The sequence below is a fragment of the Macadamia integrifolia genome, chromosome 7 (assembly GCF_013358625.1).
Source record: "Macadamia integrifolia cultivar HAES 741 chromosome 7, SCU_Mint_v3, whole genome shotgun sequence".
Classification (NCBI taxonomy): Eukaryota; Viridiplantae; Streptophyta; class Magnoliopsida; order Proteales; family Proteaceae; genus Macadamia; species Macadamia integrifolia.
The window spans coordinates 14,727,370-14,736,453 of record NC_056563.1 but is presented as its reverse complement, the minus strand read 5'-3'; positions in this window follow the sequence as shown (position 1 = coordinate 14,736,453).

Genomic DNA, 9,084 nt, shown 5'->3' with positions numbered 1-9,084 from the left:
CCGTGTCCCATTCCACGGGCCACCAATGCATTCGTTTCCAAGCCGACTACGGCATCTAGTCTATCAATGCATTATGCACCATGATGTCCACATTCAACATATAAACATCTCATTCAATTGGCATTTGAAAAGTAAACATAGCATATATGCACATCAATGTGTGGAATGACTAATCTATATAGCATATTCATGATGACATGACTAGATTAGATATAATTAGATGAATGCCAAACAAATGCCTTGAAACAAGGCCAAACGTCCTCTCCCCACTTACTTGTAGCGTACAAGGATTCCTGTTCGGCACGGGTGAGATCCGGAGCTAATCGGGTAGGATTTGGTGAACCTAACATAATTGAGCGGGGTTAGTACTTCACCATTTTAGAATCAAAATTAACGAAATCCGATGTCACAATCGTGTTTAGAACGTCAAAAGAAGGTCACACGTCCGATCTGGGTTCGATCGGACATAAGGATCACCTTCGGGGCCACATGGGTGGGTCAGACAGGTGGGCTATCTACCCACCGGTCTTACCCACCGGTTGGGACCGGCGGGTAGGGGCCCGCCGATAGTACCCGTCGGTGGTACCCGCTGGTTGGGCCAGGGACCCCCTTGCTAGGACCTACCCGCCGGTTGTACCCGCCGATGGTACCCGTCGGTTGGGCCTGAAGGCCCCCCTGCCTTCTCAGGTGGGTACCCACAGGCGGGTAGGAGCCCACCGGTTGTACCCACCAGTCTTGGCGGAAAAGACACTGTTTCTTCCCCATTTTCTCCATTTTTTTGGGGAATCAAATGGAGCTTTTCCCCACCCATTCTTCACACCTTCAAGGTCCTATAGGATGGTTCTAACCTAGATCTAGGTTAGATTCAAGTGAGGGAAAACCATCTTACCTTCTTTGCTCAAGAACGACTTCAAACCCTCCAACCACTTCAAACCCACAATGTTCCTTCCACCTTGTCAATATCTCTTCAAATCCTTCAAGATCAACACATAAATCATCTATTAAACCTTAGATTCATCATTTCAAAGGGGTTTTACAAGATCTCAAGAAACCATACTCGAATCAAGGGTTTAAAGCTTGGGTATGGTGAATGTTCACAAAACCCAACTTTTCTTACCTCCAACTGTAGATCTAGAGTTGAAGATCACTCTCCCGGCACCGGAATGGGAAGACCGAGCTTCGGCGCCGCTGAAATCCCCCTTTTCTTCCTCTTCCTTCTCTTCCTTTCTTCTTCCCTTTCTTTTCTCTCTCCTCTTTACTTTTCTCACCAACGTACGAGGGTAATAAATGGAAAGAAAAGAAAATCATAAAGCCTTATATACCATTCCTAATTAAGTGAATAGTGCACTTGGATGGGTCACTCAGGTGGGTGCACCCACCTGTCCTACCCACCTGAGAGCCAAAACTTGGGATTTTGATCGGGTTCGGACCTCGGCGTGAATCCCACCCCAAGCATACGATGTAGCATATGTATATACCTTAAAATACGGATATAATACCTACTTTATCCGTACATAGCCTTATGGTAGGTGCACGTACACGGCTTGGGCACTCCCGTCTCTTCTGGCACTGGCTCGGACTTGTCGGGCCAGCCGGTGTTTAAGGTCACCCGTGCCATCATAGCCCATAAGGAACCCGCTCTAATATCCTCTGGCTCGGTTCCTACGTGGTTAAACTGGTTTAACCGTGAAATCAGACCGGGTTTAAGAAGCGGGGTATTACATCTTTAGAAAGGTCTACCAATTAGTTTTTTCCCTCAGACTCCGAAAGAGTCCCTCATCATAGTCTAGAGGATCTATGGGGGCATGTCCTTGTTGCCTTGTGCGAAGGGCTGGGAAACTAGTCCCTACACCCTTCCATTTTGAAGTTGTGGCTCTATGTCTATTGGAAGAAGATGCGGGTTCCTTGCCCTTGCGAGAAGACATTCTAGTAAGAAAAGAGAAGAAATAATGATAAGTAAGGATGTTGCATAACAAATGAAGTAAATAGGTGGGCGAGCAAGCACATGTAAATGCACCTAAATACATAATGTGGATCATTATAAAAAGAGGGGTGATTAAGCCATGGAGAAATGAATCGGAGGAAACCCCCAAAACATGATATCCACTAGCATGTTGCAATATAGAAAAATAACAAAGGAGTATAAAGCATAGCAAGCGAGAATTGATGGAAAGCCCCAAATTCAATGTGCAAGTTCAATCCAAGAGAATGAAAAAAAATCCCATAATAGTGTAGAACTTGAAGCTTACATGTCAATGATAGTAATGCCTATCATTATACAATCAAGAATATGCAAAGATATTTTCTATTATGACATTGAGGTGCAAGAATGAGAGAGATTCAAAGTTGTTCACAAGTATGGATTCAAAATATAAGACAAATATCATTGCACCAACAATTAATGGTAAGTGATTCAAAGTTGTTCACAAGTATGGATTCAAAGTGTAAGACAAACATCATTGCACCAACAATTAATGGTAAGTGATTCAAAGTTGTTCACAAGTATGGAATGAAGTGAAGTGAATCATAGAAATCCCAGAAATTTTTTTTTCAAGAAACCTAACACAAAAGAGACGGATTTTCATGGGAAAGAGATGGATTTTCATGGAAAAGAGATGGGATTGCAAGCATATACAAGTTTCCATGATCTTTCCAACATTGTAAGTGCAAATCAAGGATAAGAAATCTCATTTGAGTTGTTAGTTGGGGAGAAAAGGGTAGAGATAGAAGAAAACCACAGATTTGGAGAAATTAGGGCATGGTTTGGGATTTTCTCTCATAGATTGGGTGGTAAAGCCCAAAATTATGAATGAATCACAAAGGAAGCATCATGTTCTCATGGAATGATTATTCTATGGAAAGAAACATGGAAAAAATCAAGTTTTGGGAAGTATAAATGGATTCAACACCCAAAACATATGTTCTAAGAAGAGAAATGGAAAAGAGACTTACTTGAGAGTGAAAGGCACTTGGATCTTCCAAAATCCATGGAATTGTTGAGTGAAATCGCGAGTGGATGCGCAAGAAACCCTCCAAAATCACCTTGAGTTGAGCCAAGGTAGAAGATGGGAGAAATGAGGGGGAAAGAGGCTTAAAAGCCCCTTTACCTTTCCACCTTAGGTTGGACCGACAGGCCCGACCCGAGCTGCCCGCCAGTGGTTGCCCGCCGATGGCAGCCCGCCGGTTGGGAGAAAAAAAAGCAATAATAATATATATATATATAATAATGAAAAAAAAAATCGAGCGGAACCATAGTCCTACTTGTCGAAACGCTAGTACAGTACTTTCGGGGCTAAGTTGTGGCTAGATGCAAGACATCATACACTACAATACCCCATGTGTTGGCATATGATTATGTGCTTATGTAAATTCTAAGGTACTTAACCAATGTTTTGTATATGGTATGTTCCAGGTGCAAGGGCACGATGGTATGCACTAGATCCTATAGCAATGCACGAGGTACCTCACATGGTCCTCGTCCTATCGGTCGACCACCAAATCCTCGAAGGTCTAGTTCTGTGGGGCAAACCCCACTTCCACGACCTCAAGAAACCATTGACCAGGGTGTGGCCCAAAGGGACGCACCTTTGACCACACTTCCGGATCCTCCACCTGTCATCACCCCGAGTGATGTTACGACCATAGTTCAGCAGTCACAGCAAGCCTTCCAGCAATAAATGCTCCAGCTGCAGTAGGCATTTATGGCTGCTATATAGCAACAGTTAGACCTTCCTCAACCCGGTCAACATCCCTAGATAATTACTCCACAAGACCCACCTGTAGGGTCTGGTATGGGTCCACCAACTCGAGGAGCACCACTTGGCACGCCACCACATGAGCAAGCCAAAGGTGCACCTCCAATTTTGCCACTCAGCACTCCTCCATATATGGTGCCCCCTCCGTACCCTTACTATCCAGCATATGCACCCAATTACCCATCGACGAATAATACGTCAAGGGTAGTGGAATCTTTCAAGAGGAACTTGCCACCTGTATTCTCTAAGGTGGGGAGTGATCCTCTAGAGCCGGACCAGTGGATCCAAAAGCTGGAAAAGATATTTGAGGTAATTGAGTGCATTGAGGCACAGAAGCTTATTTGTGCAGGGCTGCAACTCAAGAATGAAGCCAACTCTTAGTGGCAAGCCTCTAAGCCTATATTGTTGGCCGCACATCCGGAATCCACATGGGAGCAGTTCAAGGAGTTGTTTTTGGCAAACCATTACCCTCGTAGCTTCAGAGACTGTAAAGAGACGGAATTCATGGCCTTGACTCAAGGGAATAAGACTATCCTTGAGTATTAGCAGTAGTTTGAAAGCTTGTTCCATTTTGCCCCTAGGCATATGAGGTCAGCGGAGGAAAAGGCTGCAAGGTTTCTAAAGGGATTAAAGGCATCTATTGGGTCAGTGCTCGAGGTCTTGAATTTGACAGATTATGGCCAGATTGTGCAAAAGGCTAAAACCATGGAAGATAAGCAGAAGGGAAAACAATCCCTCACACCTGGATTGTCGAAGAGGACTAATCCATTTCTAGACATGGGCAACTCATCCAAGGTATACCGTGGGTCGTGTAGTTATGGGCCTGCATATAGACAGTCTTATAGGCCATTTGGCTACCTTCCTCGACCAGCTGGTGGTCTGGGCTCTACATCTTTTTGCCCAAACACTAGTACGGTGCTTACAGTCACAAGGCCACCCCGTCCCCCGTCTACATCAGGTCAGGTACAAAGGGTCCCTGCCTCAGTTTTGGTGTCACAGATCCAGTGCTTTAATTGCCACTCTTATGGGCATTTTGTCAAAGACTGTCGAGTTAGATCGGCCTTACCATCTGGTCAGCCCTCTATGTACAGACCTCCCTTAACTCAGGGGAATCAACCGCAAGGAAGAATGTATGCCTTATCAGCTGAGGAAGCTGAGGCCAGCATAGAAGTGGTGGCAGGTACATTTTAAATTAAGATTTTCCTTATGCTGAATTTTGATGACCTACTATACTTATATGCATTGATTGCACTAGGTGTTCTACTTATATCGGGTATACCAGCCTATGTCTTGTTTGATTCAGGAGCTACACACTCATTCATATCTAAGAGATTTGCTGAGAAACTTGGTATGTCACACAGGACAATAGATCATGAGATGGTTGTTAGTATGCCTACAGGCAAAGTTACACAGTTGGAGGAGGTGTATGGGCCATGCCCAGTTGAAATCAGTGGAAAGAAATTGGATGCACAACTCATCAAATTCAATATGCAGAATTTTGATGTTATATTAGGTATGGATTGGTTGTTGGCCTATCGAGCAAATGTGATGTGTGCTGAGAAACTAATTAGGGTGAAAAGTGATGAAGGGAAAGAATTGGTATACCAAGCAGATAAAATAAAACGGGCTAGAAAGGTCCTCATCTCCACTCTTCAAGTGGTAAAGTTGTTGGAAAGTGGATGTTCGGGTTACTTAGCATCGGTACTTGATATTGATGCAAAGGTTACACCTCTAAAAGAGGTAGAGGTGGTTAAAAAATTTCTCGACGTCTTTCCAGATGATTTGATGCAGCTACCGCCTGATAGAGAGTTGGAATTTGCCATAGACTTGATTCCTGGAGTAGCTCCAGTGTCTAAAGCTCCATACAAGATGGCACCAGCCGAATTGAGGGAGTTATAGATGCAGTTGTGAGAATTATTGGAGAAGGGGTTTATTCGCCCAAGTGTTTCACCTTGGGGTACCCCAGTATTGTTTGTCAAGAAGAAGGATGGCAGCTTGCGTATGTGCATCGATTACCGGGAATTGAATAAGCTAACCATTAAGAACCAGTATCCATTACCATGCATTGATGATTTGTTTGACCAACTACAAAGTGCAAAGGTATTTTCAAAGATAGACCTTAGATCAGGCTATTATCAGCTCAAGATAAAGAGTGGCGACATACCCAAGATAGCTTTCAGGACTCGGTATGGTCACTATGAGTTCCTAGTGTTATCTTTTGGGTTAACTAATGCACCGACAACATTCATGGATTTAATGAATCGAGTATTTCACGATGTCCTTGATAAATGGGTAATTATTTTTATTGATGACATCTTGATCTACTCTAAGATAGAAGAGGAGCACACTCAACACCTGGGGATGGTATTACAGAGGCTGAGAGAACAACAATTGTTTGCCAAATACAGTAAATGTGAATTTTGCTTGAGCAAGTTAGATTCTTGGGACACGTAGTGTCTAAAGATGGAATCGAGGTAGATCCTGATAAGGTGAAAGTAGTAAGAGAGTGGGAAAGCCCTAAGAACGTTATAGAAATTAGAAGTTTCTTGGGTTTAGCTGGGTACTACTGACGCTTCATTGAGAATTTTGCTCGGATCTCAGCACTAATGACTAAGTTAACCAAAAAAGGTGTAAAATTTGAATGGACAGAGGAATGTGAGAAATGTTTTCAGGAATTGAAGAAAAGGTTGGTGTCGGCCCCTGTATTGACCATCACTGAAGGCACGGGTGGAATGATAGTCTACACTGATGCTTCTAAGGTCGGGTTGGGTTGTATTCTCATACAACGCGGTAAGGTGATAGCATATGCATCTCGACAACTAAAGGAATATGAGAAGAACTACCCCACTCATGACTTGGAACTAGCCGTAGTCATTTTTGCCTTAAAGATTTGACGACATTATTTGTATGGGGAGAAGTGCGAGATATATAGTGATCACAAAAGCCTTAAGTACTTTTTCACCCAAAGAGATTTGGATATGAGGTAGAGGAGATGGCTCGAGCTCATAAAGGACTATGACTGTGACATTCAGTATCATTCTGGCAAGGCTAATGTAGTGACAGATGCATTAAGTCGAAAGGCATAGACTGTGTCACTCTCATACTTAGCAGTCAGCTCGCAACTCGTACAAGAGGCAATGCTAATGGACGAAACCCTCTTATATGAAGGAGCAACCTTAGAGCTTGAACTTCAACCATAAGACACTAAATGGTTAACTGTATCCTTGGTAGCTCTTCAGGTGCACTCGTCTATTAGGCAAGAGGCGATAATGAAACAACCTTTGGATCCTGAGTTGCAACGGATCAGAATTAAGATTCAAGAGCAAACAATGAATAACCCTGACTTCGTTTAGCCAACGATGGGGCATTGTTGTTTCGAGGTAGGTTGTGTGTGCCCGATGATTTGGAGATACAAGGAAAGATAGTGCAGGAAGCACATAGCTCCGAGTACTCACTCCACCCAGGAAGTATAAAGATGTATAAGGACCTTAAACAAAACTACTGGTGGCTAAGCATGAGAACCACAATAGCCCTATATGTGGCGACTTGCCTTACATGCCAAAAAGTAAGAGCTGAGAGGCATCGACCTTATGGTACTCTTCAGTCACTCCTAATACCGGATTGGAAGTGGGATAGGATTACGATGGATTTTGTCACCGGACTACCCCGCACACCTAAGGGGATGGATGCAATTTGGGTGATAGTTGATCGGCTTACTAAGACTGTTCATTTCATTTCCATCAAGACAAAATTCTCTATGGCCAAGTTAGCACAACTTTATATGGATAACATAGTTCGCTTACATGGAGTGCCAGTGAGCATTGTGTTAGATAGGGACCCAAGGTTCACTTCTAGATTTTGGAAAAGTTTCCAGCATGTTTTAGGATCACAATTGAACTTGAGTACTGCTTTCCACCCACAGACTGATGGTCAGTCAGAGCGAACCATACAGATATTAGAAGACATGCTTAGGGCATGTGCAATGGAAATGTGTGGTAGTTGGGAAGAATATATACCCCTTATGGAGTTTGCCTATAACAATAGTTATCAAGCTACAATTGGGATGGCTCCATATGAGGCATTATATGGTAGGAAGTGTAGAACTCCTCTGTATTGGAATGAGGTAGGTGAACATGTTAGGGCCCGAAATGATACAGATGACATGTGACAAGGTCGATGTTATTCGAGAAAGGATTAAGGTGGCTCAGTCACGTCAAAAGAGTTATGCAGACACCCGCAGGAAAGACATTGAGTTTCAAGCAGGAGAAAAGGTGTTTCTCAAGATTTCTCTTACTAAAGGGTTTCATAGATTCCATAGAAAGGGTAAGTTGAGCCCAAGATACATTGGCCCATTTGAGATTTTGACTCGGGTTGGCTCAGTAGCATACTTGCTTGCTCTTCCACCTTCGCTCAGAAATATTCATAATGTATTTATTCCATGTATCCATGCTGAAGCGATACGTTCACGATCCATCTCATGTATTACCCGTGGAACCAGAATATCTAGAAGCTGATATGAACTTTAGAGAATAGCCAACTGAAATCTTGGACCGAAAAGTGAAAACCCTTCGCAATAGCTCCATTTCCTTCATAAAGGTGCGATGGGCTAATCATTCACTTGAAGAAGCATCTTGGGAGAAAAAGGATGAAATCCAAGCCAAGTACCCTCATCTTTTTTAACAACCAGGTATGCCAATTTCGAGGACGAAATTTTTAAAAAGGGGGGGTAAATGTGATACCCTACTTTTAAAACCTAGTTTAATTACATAGTTAATCCGATTTAACCATGCAGGACCCGAACCAGAGAGGGTTAAGGCAGGTTCCTTATGGACCATGATGGCAAGGGTGACTTTGAACACAGGTTGGCCAGATAAGTTCGAGTCAGTGCCAGAGGAGATGGGTGTACCCAATTTGTGTATATGCACATATCATAAGGTAATGTACGGGTAATGCTGGTATGTAGCCATACCATAAAGTGTATACGCATAATATATCTTGTGCCGAGAGTGAGATACATGCCGAGAGTCGAATTCCATCGAAATCTCAATTGTTGGCTAAGTTTCGACCAACAAGTGGGTGGTCTCAGGCGGACGAATCTGCCCACTTGAGTAACCCACCCATGGGGTTACTAGATATTCTCTAAGTATAAATAGTACTTATTGTGTTTCACCTTTTCTCATTAAAGAGTTGGTGAGAAGAGTAAAGAGGAGAGAGAAAAGAAAGGAAGAAAAGAGAATGAAGAAGAAGAAAGGAAAGAAAGAGGAGGAAGAAATGATTTTAAGCGATGCTGAGATTTGATCTTTTCATTCCGACACCGAAAAAGTGATCC